The sequence below is a fragment of the Pan troglodytes genome, chromosome 12 (assembly GCF_028858775.2).
Source record: "Pan troglodytes isolate AG18354 chromosome 12, NHGRI_mPanTro3-v2.0_pri, whole genome shotgun sequence".
NCBI lineage: Eukaryota > Metazoa > Chordata > Mammalia > Primates > Hominidae > Pan > Pan troglodytes.
The window spans coordinates 71,887,765-71,908,624 of NC_072410.2; the positions used below are offsets into that span (position 1 = coordinate 71,887,765).

Genomic DNA, 20,860 nt, shown 5'->3' on the forward strand with positions numbered 1-20,860 from the left:
AAGTATATTTGATAGAGAGGGGGATATGTTGCTCTACAGGGGCTTTTGTCTATAAATGTCTTCCCGGCCAGTAGAATTAAAAAGATCCTGAGAACAGAGAGCTATGGACTGAGGAGACAAGGGAGGAGGGATGTTCCTACTTTAGCAAAAAAAAAAAAAAAAGAAAAAAAGGGCCAACGGATGTGTCACAGTCTTAACTTTCTCTTTAGTTCTAATGCATTCCCAGGATGTGTCACATGTCAGCTCAGTGGGAGTGTCATTGGAGGGGAAAGTAGGACACTCCTAAGTTCCAAGAGGGATAAGTCAGTTAAAATTTGTCATAATTCACTAAAAGGAGATGTCCCCTTTATTTTTTATGGCAAAATTATTCGGTGGAGGTAACAGCAGGGGAGGCAGATCACTATAGCTGTTACAGACTTTTTCATTACTCTGTATGGGAGATCTCATAACTGACTTTATCAGGTGAAATATCACCTTCAATGGCAGTTACAAGGCAAAAGTGGAATACTCTGCCACGTGCTAGAAAGAGGAATCTTTTGATGCTGACCATCTTCCTTTCACCTTCCACAAGTTGGCTGGAGAGCAGAAGTGGAAATTTGGTTCCTAGATATAAAAAGATCTCAGCTAATTAATTCAATGCGTCAAGTATTTATTAAGTGCCTAGCATAATAATAATAATAATAATTTGAAGGAGGGGGAAGAAGAGAAACTATTAATTAAGCTCTTACTAGTATTAGGCATTAATTAAGCTGTATTTTGTATATGCATTATCTTACTTAGTCACTATATAAACCAGTAGAATAGTCATTGTTGTTTTACAGATGGAGGAATTGAGGCCAAGATAAATTAAATTACAGGCAAGCAATGGTAAAATAGCAGGTAGACCTGACCAGCTGTCTGATACAAATGTTGAAAATCCACAGTCCAAAGAGTGTTTGGGACTGTCAGGAAATGATATAATCAAATGGGACTAATTAATAGTAACACCATATAGCTGTCAATTACAGGAACTAGTCGATTCTTACAGAAACTTGGGAGAGTAGATAGGTGTGAGAGATTGAGATAGGACTGTGGTATCATTAATGTTCAAAGAAAACGAAGGGAGGCTCCTAAAAAGCCTTCAGAGATGAAGAGAGCCCTGGAGGAGGAGGTGATACGTGAAGAGGGTCTTAAAGAACAAAAGGTAAGTAGCCTATTTAGTTATAAAAGGGACAACAGGAATCAGCCAGGAGCAACAACTGTATAGATGCTCTAAAGCAAGAAGCTTGCACCACTTTGAGAACTTCAAGTAATCGTGCAGGGCTGGCTGACACTTAGAAAACTGGGCTAGGAAAGGATATATATCCAAAAGAAAATAAATTATTCTACCAAAAAGACATATGAACTGGCATGTTTATCACAGCAGTATTCACAATTGCAAAGACAGGGAAGCAACCTAGGTGCCCATCAAGAGTATCTTTGGTAAAGAAAATCTGGTGCATATATATCATGGATTACTACACAGCCATGAAAATGAATGAAATCATGTTTTTTGCAGCAACATTGATACAGCTGGATGCCATTATCCTAAGTGAATAAATGCAGGAACAGTGAACCAAATACCGTATGTTCCTACTCATAAGTGGAAGCTAAACGTTGGGTACCTATGGACATAAAGATGACAACGGTAGACACAGGGCACTATCAGAGGGAGAGGGAGGGAATGGGGCAAGAGTTGAAAAAATTATCTACTGGGCACTATGCTTACTACCTGAGTGACAGGATCAATCATACCCTAAACCTCAGCATCACAAAGTATACCCAAGTAACAAACCTTTACATGTGACCCCTGAATTAAAAATTAAAAGTTGAAAAAAAACATTAAAAAAAGTACATGACCTCTTAGAGCTGGACATGGTGGCATGAGCCTGTAGTCTCAGCTACTCAAGAGACTGACATGGGAGGATCACTTGAGTCCAGAAGTTCAAGGCTGTGTAGCATGCTATGATCATGCCTGTTGTATTAGGGTTCTCTAAACGGACAGGACTAATAGGATAGATGTGTGTGTGTGTGTGTGTGTGTGTGTGTGTGTGTGTGTGTGTGTGTGTGTGTGTGTGTATATGAGTTTATTAAGGAGTATTGACTCACATGATCACAAGATGAAGTCCCTCAATAGGCCTTCTGCAAGGTGAGGAGCAAGGAAGCCAGTCCGAGTCCCAAAACCTCAAAAGCAGGGAAGCCAACAGTGCAACGTTCATTCTGTGGCTGAAGACCTGAGAGCCCCTGGCAAACCAATGATGTAGGTCCAAGAGTCCAAAGGCTGAAGAATTTGGAGTTTGATGTTTGAGGGCAGGAAGCATCCAGCATGGGAGAAAGATGGAGGCCAGAAGACTCAGCCAGTCTAATTCTTTCATGTTCCTCCTCCTGCTTTTATCCTGGCTGTGCTGGCCGCTGATTAGCTGGATGGTACCCATCCAGATTGAGGGTGAGTCTGCCTTTCCCAGTCCACTGACTCAAATGTTAATCTCTTTTGGCAACATCCTCACAGACACACCCAGGAACAATACTTTACATCCTTCAATCCAGTCAAGTTGACACTCAATATTAACCATCACAAAAAATTGATTAGTCTGTTTTCATACTGCTATGAAGAAATACCCAAGTCTGGGTAATTTATAAAGAGAAAGAGGCTTAATGAACTCACAATTCCACATGGCTGGGAGGCCTCACAGTCATGGCAGAAGACAAAGGAGGAGCAAAGGCGCATCTTACATGGCAGCAGGCAAGAGAGTGTGTGCAGGGGAACTGCCCTTTATAAAACCATCACATCTCATGAGACTTATTCCCTATCATGAGAACGGCCAGGAAAAACTCGCCCCCATGATTCAATTACCTCCCACCTGGTCCCTCCCACAACACATGAGGATTATGGGAGGTATAATTCAAGATGATATTTGGGTGGGAACACAGCCAAATCATATCACCTGTGAATAGCCACTGCACTGGACAATACAGCAAGACCCAGTCTCTAAAAAAATGCATATAAAAAATAAAATAAACCCAAAATGGGGCTAGAAAGCCCAAGCGGGAATGCTAGCCTACTCAACCTTGTTGGGAAGTTTGACTTAGCCTTTAAGGCGATAGAGAGACACTGAAGGATTTAAGAAGGGCTTGACAGAATCAGGCCTGCATTTACACAGGTCATTCAGCAAGCAAAGTAGAGAATTAATTGGTTGGTTTGGGTCATGGTTAAAGAGAACAAGACTGTAGGTGAGAAAATCATTTGGGAGGTATTGAGTGAGCAATAAGAAGCTCCTGAGCTGAGGCACAAACAATGTGAATAGATTGTGGTGCTGGCTATAAGCAAGGTAGATAAGGCCACCCTGGAAGGACTCATCACATTACACATGCCTCACCCATCTGCTTACCACATCTGCCTCGGAGTTTTCATGTTCCCATCAAGACACACCCACCCCACATACACACAATTGAAAATCACTGCAATAATGCATAACAGGTTTGTTTCTTTGTTTGTTTTTACTTTTTTTTTTTTTCTGTGAAGGTGTTGGGATCAGAGATTCTGCCAGACTTTTAAAAATGATTGGTTATAGGAATGAGAGAAAGTGTGGTTATAGTGGCTAGTACCTTAACAAGAAAGGAGTGGCAGTAGAAAAGGCGATATTGAGAGAGAAGAGGAGCCTCACAACAGCTCTGCAAATTCCATTGGAGAAGATGGTTCCCCTCATTGCAGGAGTCTTCATACAGGATCTGAGGCTCTGTCTGGGTCTGAGAAGAAATAAGATTTGTCTAGGGATTTTGCTGGTAAGGCTAAGGGAACCTAGAGAAGAGAGGAGCCTGAACAGAGGCCTATGGCTGGGAACAAGTTGTGTGTGACTAACGCCTTTCCATGTGCCATAAAATACAAGGCCCCTTCTCTGAATTTACAGAGGCTAGGTTCTGTAGACTCTTGTACTGATGAAAAGATGTGTTGAAACTTGCCTAATAACTCAGTGAAGGGACAGATCCATTTTCCAAGCTCCCAGTGGAATATTGAGTACCAACTTGAGGCCTTTGAAGAATAATGAATCATAACAATTGACGTGTTTGAGTAGTACAGGATCAGGCTGTGTGCAGCGAGATTTTAAAAAATGAACTATGTGCAGTCACCACTAAATAGAGTTTCTTGAAGCGTAAACTGAGTCTATGATCTGCTTGTGCCAGAGCTGTAATTCTCCGAGAGGCAGCTTCCTAAGATTTGATCAGTGGATAACACCTGTCCCTCCAAATAACTGGTGGTACTAGGTATAATATAGGAGTGATCTTCACCCCAGGGATCTTTGTTAGTTATTGATTAGTTAAGTCACACACACACACACACACACACACACACACACACACACAGAGACAGCTTAGTTAGATTGATAGTGCTAAGCATTGGTCAGAAAAGTTTGCAGATTAATTGACAAAATTCTTGGCCACAGTGGTTCTCACCAATGCTATCCATAAAATGGAATAGCATAAGCATATTTACCCTTATGTCCTTAACCAAATCAAGAATAGACCTTAACAGTTTATTCTGAAACTTACTGATATTCCTGACATATCAGCCCTTTAATAACTTACGTCTTGCGCTCTCACAGCATGCATTATTTTCAATGCTTTTTCTTATAAATTGTCTCATTGGAGTCTTATAAAATTCTTGATTATTCTGTCTTTTAGATCCAAGAGTTTAGATGCATAGTGATTCATTGACTTGCCTCAGATCGTACGCCAAGATGGTAGCAGAATTAGTGCCCGATTCCTTTTATGCTAGTTATCTTGACCTGTGCTAGTTGCCTAGAAGCCCAAGATAAAAAGATACATGGCTTTTTAAGAACATATTTCCGAGTTGTGGAAGTCTCTGAGTTCAATTCTCCCATCAGTCCCATTTCTGAGTTTTCAATAGGATTTTGTACCCAGTGCACTGCGGGATTTATGAGTTCTAATCTTAAAGGAACAAAAAATAATTGATGTATTATTAATTCTTACCTTGAAATATACGTTGGCATTATGCAATTTATCTACAATTTGTCACTATTAAAAGTGATTTGTCTATTACAAGAAATGTTTAAAATTGTTTTCCAGTTTAGTAATAACCTGTGCACACTGTTGCTCCCATATTTATGCATTTGCAAAGAGTCAATTATAGCTTTTTATTCTTGGTTTGAAGATAATCCCCATGTTAATAAACAACTCTAATATAAACTTTTGTGCACAGGTTTCTGATACATTCCCTTGGGCCACAGTCATTTTATGGGATAAAAACTTGAATTACCAATTAGCCTAGTTGATTTGCTCCAAATTGCCTTGGAAAGAATCCTCGTGTTGGATAGACCACACTCATTACCTGGTCATCCTGGAAGCAGTAGCATTGTGATTAGGTTGGTGCGAACAGATGAGTGAGAGCTATCCAAGGTGTTCTTTTTACTTTTTGCTTTCTGACATGAAGTTGATCCACAGGACCTGTGTGGACCAAAGGAAAAAAGACCATGTTACTCTGGAAAAAGAAACAATGAGGCACCAGTCGAATTCATTTCTGGATGCAAGAAAACAAGCCAGAATGACTGCTATTTAAAAGTAGTTTATAGGCTGGGAATGGTGGTGGGCACTTTTAGTCCCAGCTACTTGGGAGGCTGAAGCAGAAGGATTGCTTGAGCCCAGGAGTTTAAGTCCAGCCTGCGTAACACAGCGAAACATCATTTTGTTTGTTTGTTTATTTGTTTTTAAATAGCTTATAAGAAGGAAGATATAATCAGCCTTTGTTTCTTGCTCTTTAATGAATAAAATTTCATTGCATTAAGTGATAGATACACCTTTATCTTTCATTAGCATCTGCATTTGGGCTTTCAAATCATTAATCTTGGTCATGAGAGAGTCAGTCATTAAGTAAAGGTCAACATTTCTAAGCATTATAATTACAGCTTTGCCATGAAGTGAACCATAAGGAAAAGTGAATCGACCATAGTAGAGTCTAGGAAAGGGGTATTTGCATTAGTGTGTTGGGTCTGGTCTCTGCGTTTGTTAAACTATTTCTATTTCTTGTTTTAATTTTAGAGAAACTTGAAAATTTCAGATGGAAAAGAAATTTCACTAATTTCTGACTGCAGACTCCAGACATATCTTCAATAAGGCAATGCAGGAGAGCTATCTAATCCATTCTAAATTACATATATTCCCTCAAGTAAGAGAATAAAAATAATGTCACTCAGCTTGCTCTCTGTTTCTCTTGTGAATGTGTCAGGAGGTCCTATGGACTAATATTGGAAGGAAGTTCTCAAGAGAGCCTCAAGACTGGTGGCCCTCAAGAGAGGAGGTAACATTTGATGGTCTCACAATATTGAGAATAACTTATGTCTTGCGCTTTCACAACATGCATCAATATTGAGAATTGTAAGGCCGACAAATGTTACCTCCTGTCTTGAGGGTCACCAGTCTTGTAACCCTCAACTTTTTCCTGGTCACGCCGAATCAAAGATTATCACGCTTGGACACCATTCTAGTGATAAGATAATTGATAAGATTGTCTAAATTCAGTGTTACTATTACTGAGCCACATTTGATTAAGGTATTTTATTGAGAACTTTTTAAAAAGGGAGATATTGCATGTGTGATGATAGATATGACTTATTCTGTACTTACTTTTAATTTGTATTCATATATCATAGTTGTACATATTTTGGGGATCCATGGGATATTTTCATATGAGTATTACAATGTGTAATTATTAAGTCAGGGTAATTGGGATATCTATCATCCATTCTGTACTTCTTTACAGTTGAGTTATTCACTCATGCCAGTGGTACTCTGGTTACAGAATCATTACCAATTTGCTCTCTTCTTCCTCCTGCACTCTTTGTTTCCTACACTCTTACTTTTTTTCTCTTCCACATGCCTCACTCTCTGTGTGGCGGTCTGCGTATATGCTATACTCTTACTGACTGGTTCTATAACCATTTCTACTTAACTCTGGTACCTAAATCTGGACTGAAGATTCTATAATTTCTGTGGAATGCTGTAGTTGGATACTAAATATGCTTCTTTGCGCAACTGAGAGGCACTATTTGTGTCCACATACTCTCTTAATATAGAAATTCTGTCATTCAAGAGAGAAAAGATTGACTTCAAAATGTCACCATGAAAACCATCACGTTTAAAAACAAAGCACGTTTTCTCACATTAGTATACCATGCTTCTTTTCTGTAAATCATTCTTTAGCCACAGCAACACAGCCATTTTTCAAAGACTAACAGCACAAGATTAGACTTTCAGTTTTAACACGTAAATACCCAACATGTATGGATTATAAGAGTATATTTATTGATTCTTTTAGGAATATGCAAATATGCTCTTAGAGTGAAAAAATTTATACTTTCAACTTTGCTAAATCTTGATTTTATAACTTAATCTTTTATGTGCATATTGTAAACAAAAAAAATTTTGATGTGGATCTTAACATGAGAAATTTTTTCTATTCCACTAGCCCTTTGTAAATCAACCACCTATTCCGTATGTAAATATCTTAATATACTTACTCTTTTACTATTGTTGGATATTTAGGTTGTTTCTAAAGCTCTGTCCATCTAAATAATTCTGCAATGCACACGTTTATGCAAAAAAATGCAGTCACTGCTTTTTGCAGAATAGATTCCCTGATGCAAATTGCTAGAACAAAGGGTAAGGAAATTTGCAAGTTCTTGATAAGCATCTCTTAATATAATATTGAAAGTGCTATATTTGCTTATCTAGTGAAGTCTTAGTGGTTTCTTTGTCATTCTGTTTGAGTTCTTTGGAAACAAATGCTGTTTAATGTACTGAATGAACATAATTTCTATGTTGGCATCTAGAATGCACTTTGCTATGCTCTGAGTTTTGCTATCACCACTATATGTGTGAGATGGAAGTTTCTATGTTTATAATTGTATTTTAGGTGAAGCCATACCTAGAGAGTAGGGTGACAGTCTCATGACAGGTGATTTGAACAGCCTCCGTTCTCTCATTGCTAAGGAGATAGACAATACCAGAGAAAGATCCCTGTGGGAAGGAAAGACCATGTAGCATAGGAAAGTGCAGAGAAAGGCCTGAGGATTGTATGTGGATAATCCACCTGCAATTCTGCTCAGAGTCTCTTTATGAAATTAGCAAGTCAAATTAAGTAGGCCTGTTCTTGGCCATCCTACTCCTGTTCCCTTTCCTTCTGTCCCTCTAGATATCTTTTTGTCACCTCTCTTCCATCAAAAGCGACCTTGATTTCCACATTATCCCGATTTCACTGCATAAAAATGCAGTAGATTAAAGTGAAGGAACCCTCACAACACTTTTCAGCTCACCTTCAGGATTGGTCTTCATTTTTGAAAAGCTTCAGGATCTGCAGAGAATGATTTGGCCTACAATTAAAAGAACAACTGGATCTGGATTAGTGATGATTGTTATTTCTATTGTTGTTCTTATTGTTAGTTTAAATGTAAAGTGTGATCCAATTTGAGTATGTCTGATTGGGATTTCCTCATGGGATTAGAAAACATTCTTTCTCCTGAGAGGAATCAATAATGGCTTGATTTTTTGGTTTTGTGGTTTAAAGCCTAACATTTTATAAATCTTTGGGCCTGGAATCCAAGGCTAAACTTAATTACAGCAGGTAATAAAAATCTATCCTGTCTTTTGTGGATCACAGGCTCTTATGGCCAGTGAGTTTTACTATCTGAAGAGAAGGAAAAACTGTTCCTTGGGAAGGAGCTTGGTGCTTTAAAATGAAGCTTTCTGGTTTTGTGTTTGGCATATGGTAAATGGGATACATAATGTTGGAACATGCATTGCTGACTTTTTTGCTCTCAATAATTAGGTTCAAAAAGCAGAGCAGGCTGTTTTCATTCCATTTTACAAATAAGGAAATGAAGACTCTGAGAGGTTACTGACTTCATTGAGAATCACACAATTAGAAGCGGTGGGGTTGAGATTTCTAAGCTAGTGTTCTTTGAACTGTATTTATACTATAGTGAATAGGCTATAATGAAGTTTACTGTCCCCTAAAGTATGTCCAGTGGAGCAGTTCTCAAGAAGGCTCTGGCAGGGAGCCAGGAGAATAGGCAGATCAATGAGAATATGAATATAGGTGAAGAAACCGAGAATTTTCCACTAATCTGAGTCTAAGTTGATTCTAGAAAGGCAATGGTTAATCTACATCAATGGGAGATACTAGTGAACATTAACTGGTGCAAGACCCAAAGTACTTCAGATAATCATTAAGTTGAACCAACTTGTGAAATGAAAGCTATGTTTTAAAAATGTCTTGTGTTCAATAAATATCTGACTTTTCAGTAGAAAATAAATTCTAGTTTCTATATAAAAACAACTTGACATTTTTCAGTAATACTTTTTAATGAGCATTGCTCTGAGCTATAATATAATGAAATTTGCTTAAAAGTAGAACAAGCTGGTAATGCTTGGCAGAACAGAGAGGCATATGGTAAAACAGTTGTGATTTACTGGCGAAGGTTTTCAGTTTTTGGAAAGCTAGAAGCTTTCGGCAGAGTGGACTGTAGCTTGATATTCAGTTCTGAAAAAGAACCACAGCAAACAATATGCTTAGATTAAGCTAGCCTGATATATATTTAAAGCATTTGCTCTTTGAATTCATGGTTATTAATACAGGCTGTGTTCATATTTCACAGTGAAATAGATAACTAAGGAAATTTTACTGATAATTTACATTCCGGAGTATTTTGTATGGCATAATGAAAATTGTGGCATTTTAGAAGATAAGGAATCAATTGTTTGGAAAAAATGGAGTTGATTCTGCATCTCACTTTGCCTTAGTAAAACTGGAGCTCCCACAAATTTACAAGAATCTTAAAGCCGGGTTTGATATAAATTTATGTTCAATAAATAATAAGAGGATGTGTGTATATGTATCATGAACTAGGAGCATAGTGTAATATAAAATCATTTATAAGTGAGATTAATATCTAACCAGATAACTGATCTCTCACATAGGCTTGATTACTAAACTACTAAATGACTTTCTTTTGTCTTTTAAAATGAAGAGGCTGCTTTCATTTTTATAATTTAAATAATTGTAAATGGATAGTGAATGAATCACCTATTCATTTTCCTTTTATGGTATATTAGTTTAATATTTTTAGCAGAGCCATATGTTTTCCTGCAATATTATTTTATTGTTCTATTAAACTAGTACATTAATGCCATTGGGAATTCCCCCCCCCCAAAAAAAAATCGTCATGATGAATTTATTGAAATGTAGAAAATTGTAAAATAATGAGCTGCTAAATGACTTCCTTTTGGTTTTACCAATTTATGTTTGTGGCTTGTCAGTCACACTTTACACACAGAAATTTGCAGCAGTAAAAAATTCTCTCACTTAGGGATTACCTTGTCAGGCTGCATAGAACATGATATAATCGTTTCATACTTTTTATTCCCCTATCTAATCACTCAGAATATTTCCTAAAAACATGCAGTTTTTCCTACTTAAACCTTTTTTGGTATTTATTTTCTTTATTTTCAGATAATCTTTTCTTGTATCAACTTCAGGGGAGAGATAAGAAGAGAAAAGATAACTAGAAATGGTCAAAATATTGCTGCTAATAATAATACCATGTCATGCGAGGCTGGCCTGCAAGTGGGTGACAGAGTCCCTGAGGTTTTCCTGCCAGACTCCATACTGAAAATCAACCGTGCATGGGAGTGATTAGTTATTTGTAGACTGCCATGACGCTGTCATTTTCTTTTCTCCTTCTGTGTTGGCCATAATGGAGAGGCAGTACAGCATCTCACTTGTTTTTGCTAGGAGCCTTCCTAGTTCAACATGCTCAACACATCTCCTTCCCATTTGAGATTTCCTGAAAACCTGTTCCTCTCCAGTGCATGTAGAAAATTATGAGAACTGTACCACTTCTGCTTTTTAAATTTAATTTTATCTTATTTTCATTCTACAATTATAACCATATTGAAAACCCTAATAGAACCTTTTTTCCTCCAAATATTAAAGGTAAAATAAAGAAAAGTTACATATATTTCACAAAGTTTAAATAATACTAAACCTGTAAACTCATTAAGCATACCAGTAAATTAACACCAAGATTAAATAATGCAGCTTTTAGAATATGTACATTTTTCCTCAGATGAAATGTAATAAACCATGTAAGTCTTAATAGGATTCAGTTGAGTAGTATTTATATAAAGAGCATGCCAAATAAAGATGGCTATTAAATTAGAATTAAATGCATCTAATTATCAACTATTACATTGCTTAATTTGGGGGCAGCTTTAAGGAACATAGAGTCATTCATTTCACATGTTTAAAATAAATTGCAGAGAACGGGAAATCACCAAATTATCACCAGTTCTTTTTAGTTTTGAAAACATCCTAAGAAATGCAGAAAGCCCTGGATTTTCAATGCCTCTGGATTCTGGAATAAAGTAAAATGGATGCCTTGGAAAAACCTGACTTTTTTTTTTTTCACTTTTATCATGGTGTTGTGTTAAATAGGCTTTCAGTTGAATACACATAATGGGAAGGAATCTGCTCTAAAATTTAAATTAATGAAAGCTTTCTGAAGTTGCTTCCAAATAGAAATTTTAGGTTCTTTTCAGAGCATGGATAAGGATGGGAATTCTGATTAGCCATACAACGTAGATTGCTTCACGATTCATGTCTCCAAATCAGCAGTTTGAAATCCTATAGTTAGCATTGGGTTCCCTCCAGTAAAATTTTATGAACATTAGCTTGGTATTTGGCAGAAATACAATGTCAGTTGTCCAGACATCATTTTTCTCAATGAGCACATGTTTATATGTTAAATAATCACAAAACCAAATCATTTACAGTTTTATTTCCATTGGCAGAGGTTAATACCCTGTGCAGTGTATTTCCATCTTCAGAAGCCTAAGTGTTGTGAACCTTAGAGAAGAGGAATAATTGTACAAATATAAATGATAGGCAGGCCAAAGAATTTTTTTTTGAGGACTAGATGCTCTTTTACCCACTGTTAATTTATTTGAATTTATATCCTTGCCCTATTTTGTAAAATCATTCAATTGGATTAAAAGTAAAAATGCTAAAAGGTTTGTTTGAGCCTGAGTCAACATTTGTAACAGCCTGCACATGAAATAACACCTTAATACATTCTGTGTTCAAAGTGACTGTTTTAGAGTGGGCAGACTGGGTTCCATTTCAATTCAATAGCTACTCAATCCAATAACTCTTTCCTGATTCTTACTGTTCACTGGGCACTGTGCTAGGTGATACACAGTGGAGGAGGTTTCAACCCTCAAATAGTTTTCTGGAATAGGAGACCTGGGCCCTTCTCTTAATCTTCCTGGAGAAGTGACACCTGTGGAAAGTTTTGCTTAAGTGAGTCATATTCCAAGTTTATCTTTAGTCTGGAAAATGACTAATTTAATTAAATGATTAATTTCCCCTTCTTCCTGGCCATGGGTAAGTAGGCTGTTTGAAAGCTGAACGAAGATGCTTTTACTCTTTAATGCTGGAATCATCATGAAAGCTAGTTATGCAGGCATTTTCACAGTCTTGCACGCCCCAGGAGCACAGACTATGTGCTGACCCAAGATGGGCTGGAAATATGGCATATGGGGTGGAATCCAGAGTTACATGCCGGCAATGTTTCTGCTCTGGGAATTGGGAATTCCTGCATGTTTTCTGTCAGGCTTATAACCATGCAAAGCAGTTATACCTTCCACAAAACCGCTTGATTGTGCTGCCATCACTTGGAAGTTTGTTTTCCCCAGTGTTTGTATAGGTCCTGATCTGGGAGAATATGGAAGTGGCCCGAGAGAATTATTTTTCTGTTTAATACAGTAGACATTGCTAACTCAGTCCTGTCTTCAACAAAAAGCAGAAGTGTATCTGTTCACAATCACAGGTGTATACAGTAGTATGTAATAAACTAAATATTCATGTAATAAGCTCATACTTATTCAAAGCTATGAAAACAGTTTTATAAATGTGATGAAATAGAGCACAGAAAATGTTAAATCCAAAGCCTATATGCCATCTCTAGGTAAAGTTTAAGGCTTTCAGAGGCCCAATTTATGCATGTAACCCATGTCCTGGAGAGAATCTTCAGGTAGACTTTAGGTCCTACCTGTGCCACTGACACTACCTCCTCTTCCTCCACCTCCTTTTAAATCAGAATATCTTCTTTTGTCTTATTTTTTCAAAATTTGTTCTTATTGCATAGCTACCTATTAAGGAAGAGGAAATACAACAGAGAAGGGCTGGTCCCATAACCATCATGCATGAAGAAATATGCATTCTCCATGATGCATTCTTTATGTTTTCTTATAATAAGCATAGTTATTAAGAATGATGTTCTGCACATTCATTTCTTATTCTCATTGAAACTACAAAGGTGAAACATATTTTTAATTTCAAGGAAATCTACAACCACTTCGGCTAGTAATGCTTGTGTCAGTACTTCGGTGGTGGTTAAAATGATTTGTATAAGAACTTTGGTGGTGGTGCTAAACTAAGGAAACATTAAAGTGGAGTCAGGAACTCCAACGCTGCTGAGCCAAGCACAGAAGGAATTCTTTGGTTTTCTTTTTTTATTATTATTATACTTTAAGCTCTAGGGTACATGTGCACAACATGCAGGTTTGTTACATACGTATACATGTGTCATGTTGGTTTGCTGCATCCATTATCTCATCATTTACATTAGGTTCTTTCTTTGGTTTTCTTTCTTTCCTCTTCTCTTCCTTTTTTATTTCTCTGCTTTTTAACAACTAGTGAGCTACATGTAAGAAAATTGTAGTCTGGTTTTATGTGACATTTTATAATTTTTGACTACTGACAACTAATTCAAAAAAATACAAACACAAATAAATAAAAAGCTAGAGAAGCCACCAAAACAGAAATGAAAAAAATGACTACAGGTCAGATGAGGGCTCTGAATGCTACGTGACAAATTATGTGAGATGTAGTTGTTTCAGCCTCAAAATAGTATAGGCTCCTGTCGTTATCATCCATTATTATTATTATTATTGTTTTAGTTTGTAGAAAACTTACTGAAAACTTGTAGAATAGAACTACAGGACCTGATAAGATCTCCCATCCCAATGTCTATGCATATCTTACTTCTGCATCTTGACAAGACTGAGAATCCATGCTAACTGTGGTTGTCAGCGATGTTAGGATACAATCTTTTATTTTAAAACCACGAATCTGAAGTTGTGCCTTTAAGCACACTCTATAATAAGCTTTTAAATTTAATTAACCGTTTAGTTTAGGGGTGGTGGAAGATGGGGTAGTTAAGATATCTCAATTTCCAGTTCCATTTCAGCCATCAATGTACTTGGTGACCTTGGATAAGTTATTTACCCTTTCTGAATTTCACCTTACTCATTTGTAAAATGGAATGTTGGATTCAAATGACCTTTGAGGTTATTTTCAGATCTTAAATATTGTAATTCTGCCTACTAATTCTTCCAAATTGCAAGTTAATTTTAATTCTCCACTAACAGTTATTTATCTGAAAAAGGTGATTTTTGGATGCCTCCTAAATGTGTCATATTCTTCCTTTTGAATTTTTAAAAGATGAACATGTTCTCCATTATATTTGATGCAATAATGCTTTAATAGATATTTTCTTTATTCTGAGCCTCTATTTTCTCCTCCCAAATTGTTTCTGAGGCCCAGCAGCTGTAGAGGGTTATGCACTAATTCCTGGGAAATTGTCCAGAACAAGAATGGAATCAGGAAAGGGCGTGGGATGCCAACAGGGAGCATGTTCTAATCCCTTTTCTCTGTGGGAAAAAAGAATGGGATTCACGGACTTTTAGATTCTAACATAGAGCAGGGCCTCAGAAACCACCTAGTCCAATTCTGAACAATGCAGAATAGATTATCATGCCACATCTTATTAGAATGTACCACTTCTGAGGCAGCTTGCTGCATCTTTAGACAATTATAGCAGTAGTTGTTTCAGATAAAATATGTGAATGTAACCATTTAAAAAATCTGATGTATATTAATGTAGATGTTTAAAATTACAAAAACAAAATAGGTTTTCTATAAAACAGACATACGTTTCAGTTTGAGAAAATGTGTAAAAGAAAATCTGAGGATGGATTGGGAGATTTTGAAAAACATGATATTCGTAGACCAGTGTTTTACAAAGCATCCATTCCTAGCATCACTGTGAGTATGCATGTTTATCTTGCATATCTGTGAGATAGAGCTATCATGAATCTTTTTTGGACTTTTAACATTAGACATACTTACTGTATTCAACTTCTCCAAAACCGAAACCAGACACTCACTGACAGTAGTTGTTATCTGAAGCAATATATTGCTCAGAGAATTGAACAGTTGTATATCTGATATGTGGGTCTCTTGACTCAAGCAGTTAATTATTTTGATTGCCCTACAGGAATTTATAGTTGTCAGTGGCAGTTGGGACTCCAGTTTTAAGCATTTGCCTAATTAGGCACATTAGTGAGATAGCCGATTCCGGGTGAAAAGCTATCAATTACCACAGATTCTTGCAGCCCCCAAACTAAATGTGTCCCAACCAAGGAAGCCCACGGAGCCCTGTAAACTGTTGGAGGGATTTCGGGAGTATTTATAATTTACCATGGAGCCTTTGTTATATTGATTATAAATTTCTATGCTTATGGGGATTAATTAATAGTACTAAATATGAAAGGCTGTACGCTAATGACATTAACAGGCACCATAATTACAGAACATAATTGCCAATAATTCTTCAATGGTTATTTGGTAATCAGATTCTTTTGAGGTTAAATGAAAATCAAATCGACATTTTATTCATAGAGATATTAGCAATGCAGTGATGCATAATCACAGTTTCTATTTAACCTTATCAGTGCTGTGCAGTGTGCTAAAACAGGCCTATGGTATTTCCAGGGACGGTTGGGTGCAGTCTTTCTATAGGAGCAACATGAATTGCTGGGTAAAAGTACAGCCTTTGCAGTCAGAGAAACATTCAGCAGTCTTGGTTGGGTTATTACTAGAGGTGTGACTTCTGATATCGCACTAAACTCTGCCAAGCCTCTGTTTCTTCGTCTATACGTGGGGACAGTACCCAGCTGATGATGTTGTTTTGAATACTGAGGGAAGTGATGCTTGTGAGATTATCATTATCATGTCTGGTGCATGCTAGGTGCAGCTCAAAAATAGAGGCTGCTGGTCATAGCAGAGGTAGAGGTGTTTAGCCCCAGCTAGGACAGTGTTGATGATATGGAAAACAGACTTTTGGTGATCACATCCCATATACACCTTCTCCTGGTTGCGAGCCTTGGGCAAGTTGCTCAACCACAGTGTGCTTCAGTATCTTCATCTCTAAAATGTTGCCAGCAATTTTCCTGATAGGCTGTTCATAGAAGAAACGAAGTAATATGTGTAAAATAATTAGAAGATTAGCACATAGATGGATATTACTATTATTCATATTACTCATGTAGAAAATCCTATTATTGATTAATGAATTAGATAAAATTACCAAAGATAATAGAATCTTGACCTGCCTTGAGAAGAATTAAGTCTATTAAAGAAGATGAGATAGATCAAGTGTGGCCACACTGGCTTTGATGTCTGAATCGAAATTGGAATTCCACCCTCTGGATTGGCTTGGGGTGAGAGGAAATAGAATTAAAAGAAAACCAGGGAAAGAGATGGAACCTTCAAGAGTCTAACATATGGTTGACTGTGTTGTGTGAAGAGCAAGAGAAAATTAAGCAAATGGGGAGAGGTTTGTTTCCACCAAACATCCACAGAGGAATCTATAAATTAGGAAACCTCATTCCACGTGGGAATAATCTCTTCCTCCTTTCTGACCTCCCATTTGTCTGATCCCCTCATTCCTGTCTCACGGTTCAAGAACATACCAAGTAATCTCTGACCAACAGGAAAGAAGTTCTTCAGAAAGACAACCCAGAGGTCAGTGGTTTGAGTGGAAAACCACTTCTGATCTGTGGCCATCTTTCTGATTTTCGTGCAACCTAAATGACCCGTTGTATATGAGTGTGTATCTAAGCCCCACCCTCTAATGCCGGTCTCTATCTTCTTTACCACTCATGATAATCTACCCTAAAACACAGAGAGTACAAGAAAAGCACATGAACTGGGTTCATTTTTGCATTTAAATATACTTCTTAGAGTTCACCCTCTTTACTTGTCAACAGGAGTGTGAGCAGTCTTCAGACACATTGAAGAAGCTAACTAGAGTGTTCATAAGTTCCCTAGGTATGTGTTAAAAAAAAATTTGCTTCCAACCCAGAGCATTCATCTGTCTTACACAACAGGATATTTATGAGCTCTTGAAACGGTCCTTCTCATTTCTAGACACTCTGCAGATACTGTAGAAGTGGAGGAGAATTTGGTCCTGCCCTTGAAATGCATCCTGATTTCAGAACTATGGGCCTTAAGAGCCTCTGACAAGGGGGATGACTCACAGCAGCCCTCTAGTGGCCAGTGGCCAATGAAAAGAAAGGGAAAAGCAGCCCCCAGTCTCTGAGTGGATTGTGTTTCAAATGTGCCTTTGTGAATTGTACTTGAAAATCAGACCACATTTTTGTTGTTGTTGTTGTTGTTGTTGTTGTTGTTTTGAGACAGGGTCTTGCTCTGTTGCCCAGGCTGCAGTGTAGTATCATAATCATGGCTCACTGCAGCCTCAAGCTCCTGGGCTTAAGCCATCCTTCTGCCTCAGCTTCCATGTAGCTGGGACCACAGGCAGACACCACTATGCCTGGCCAATTTTTAAAATTTTTTGTAGATATGAGGTTTCATTATGTTGCCCAGGCTGGTCTCAAACTCCTGACCTCAAACAGTCCTCCTGCCTGAGTCTCCCAAAGTTTTAGGATTACAGGCATGAGCCACTGTGCCCATCCCTCATCTTTTCATTGATACAGTAGTACACTTGCCCACCAGCCCCTCACACCAGTGAGCTCTTGGAAGCCTCCTTAATCCTTAATGTTCTTGAGGTAGGTAATAATGTACAACAACTTTAGAACTTTCCCACCATGCATAACAATTTTTCTATGGCAAAATTGATTCAGAAATATAAATTTGGGTGCCAGGAGAAAAAGTTTTAGCTCAGAAATTGAAATGGAGCTTCCCTAGCTTCAAGTCACTGCTAGATGCTGCTATGATCTGAACACAGAAGAGGCTGGGCTAGTTGTCCCATTGGAATGAGAGGAAGGGTTCTGTCTTCTTGATTAGTGTTTTAAAATTTCCACCTGATATGGTTTAGCTATGTCCCCACCCAAATTTCATCTTAAATTGTAGTTCCCATAATCCCCACGTGTCATGAAAGGGACCCAGTGGGATATAATTGAATCATGGGGGTAGATCCCCCATGCTATTCTCATGATGGTGAGTAAGTTCTCATGAGATCTGATGATTTTACAAGGGGCTTCCCCCTTTAATCGGTGCTCATTCTTCTGTCTCCTGCTGCCATGTGAGGAAGGACATGTTTGCTTCCCCTTCGACCATGATTGTAAGTTTTCTGAGGCCTCCCCAGGCATGCTGATCTGTGAATCAATTAAACCTCTTTCCTTTATAAATTACCCAGTCTTGCATATGTCTTTATCAGCAGCATGGGAATGAACTAATATACCACACTATGTCTCACCACCATCTATTAACCATATGGTGAATCCAGAAATGATAGGCTATACCAAGACAGAAAGAAAAATGCCATGTTCATGTTAGATTTGGTTTTCTCAATGGAAAGAGAAAAAGGGAGGGAAGGGGAGGGGAGGGGAAGGGAGAGGAAGGGAAGGGAGGGGAGAGGAGGCACTTATTAGCAGTAATATATCTAGAGGAAAAAGTTAAAGTGGTTTTTTTTCAGTCCTGGGTGGGGGGCAGATATAAATATAAAAATAAGCATGATTTACTGAGCACTTACTATGGACCAAGTATTGTGATAGCCCTGGCCTTATTTAATTCTAGCTATAGTCATTTCATGTAGATACTATTATCAACTTTATTGTATAGATGAGTAACAGAGATTTGGAGAGATTAAATGCTTGCCCAAGGTTGCCTAGCTAGGAGGTGATAGAGCTAAGATTCACCCTACTTGCTGAATTCTGAAGCCTGCCTAATTAACCGTGATGGTGCATGCCTTCCAGCCGCATGCTCAGTTGGAGACTATGTGCTTATAGTTGCTTTTCACTGAGAGGGCAGCATGTGAAGCACAAAGGAGGAATACAGAAACACCAAGAGATTGTCAGAAAATTATGATTCAGTTATCATTTTTTCCCTTTGTGGTCATTTGTTGCCATAACCTTGAAAGCAAATGTTTAATTTTATCTCATACTACTCCATGCTACTTTTAACATTCTGTGCTAAGCATGTGTTTATTTCCCTAGAAAAGAACAGCATTTTTTACAGTTTCATGTAACCATAATCTTATTATTATGAATATACATATTCACAATCTAAAGCTCAGTGCATGTCAACTAATTAAACAGGTAACATCTCTCTACTTGGATTTTGCTTCAGTGAAGTCACTTAAGTAGCCTGGACCTCAATTTGATCATCTATAAAATGGGGAAAACAAGTTTCCGAAGGTCAATAGAATAAATGAAGGACCATTTATATGTATATGTGTTCATATACCCTGCATATGAAAAACTATGTATATATACAAGCCCTTTAAAAATATGAATGGAATAATTCAGATTTAATAGATTCTCGATAAGTAGTAACTGATTATTAATTATATCTTGCTATAATTAATGTTTTTATTCTTATCATTAGAGAGAAAATATTTTCTTATATATATTGACCAAGTACTTATATCTGGGGAGATGAGCACTTGTGAGGTCTTGATGGCCTCTTTGCTGTTCATTCTTTTTTGTTCCACATTGGGGATTTCCTTTGCTTACAAATAGTACCTTAGCTTAATTATTAAAATATTATTGTTTTTACCAAATTATTATAAATCAACTGTGATGGTGTTTATATTATTATTCCTTCTTGTAACATTATAAAGACATGTGACTATAAAGACACAGCTTATATTTTACAAGTAATAACATTTAAAATTGTGTAGCTCAAGTCTTGTATATAAATGTTCTCAACACATGTGAAATCAGAAATAACACTTGAAAGAAAAGGCTCAGTGTGGGTGATAATTCCACCCTGCATAGTTATGGTGTTTATAAGGATTACAGTTTGTGTTTGGACCTGGTTTGAGGGCAATCTTGGGCTAGAATTAGTTTCAAAGCTAGTGAGCAAATGGTGATTCTATGAAGGAGGAAACTTTCTGTTTCCATTAATTTTCATTCTGTCACAAAGCAGTAATTATTCAGAAATGTGTGATCAAATTCTTTCTTTATTGACTAAATTCAGTATAAAGTAGTCATGTCTTACTTCTTTTCAAGGTAGAATACTATTTAACACTGAAAAGGAAATGTAGGGTTGTTTTATAAGTAAGGAAAAGGAGAAGATGGGACTGTAGTGAGGGTTTAAAAGATCACGTGATGGTTAAATCTGTTAGATAAGTTTCAAAGTTTTAAACATGTCTTTGACATTTGTCAAATTAACTGACATTCCATTTTTTTTTTCATCTGCAAATTACCTTTCTCATTGGATTTCTGGAAAACAAAATTGATGTGGGAAGTGCTTAACATTAAGTCTTATTATTTAATGTTCATTAAATGTTCCCTTTCTTCAGATATTCTCCCAACTTCCCTTCTCCATTTCCCAGCTAACATAAACTCTTGATGCACAAAATTGTCTCATTTGAAATATTTTCTGGCAAAAAAATGCTGAGCAGTTTCCTGTATTTAGTTTGCCACCCTCCATTAACATCTTCTTAATAATTTTGTTAGTAGA

At 37.2% G+C, this 20,860-nt stretch overlaps 1 protein-coding gene across 29 annotated transcripts in view; it reads left to right on the forward strand.

Moving 5' to 3' along the window:
- The window catches only part of NRXN1 (neurexin 1), a 1,116,221-nt gene that overhangs the window by 266,335 nt on the left and 829,026 nt on the right, over positions 1 to 20,860 (forward strand). The window lies entirely within an intron of this gene.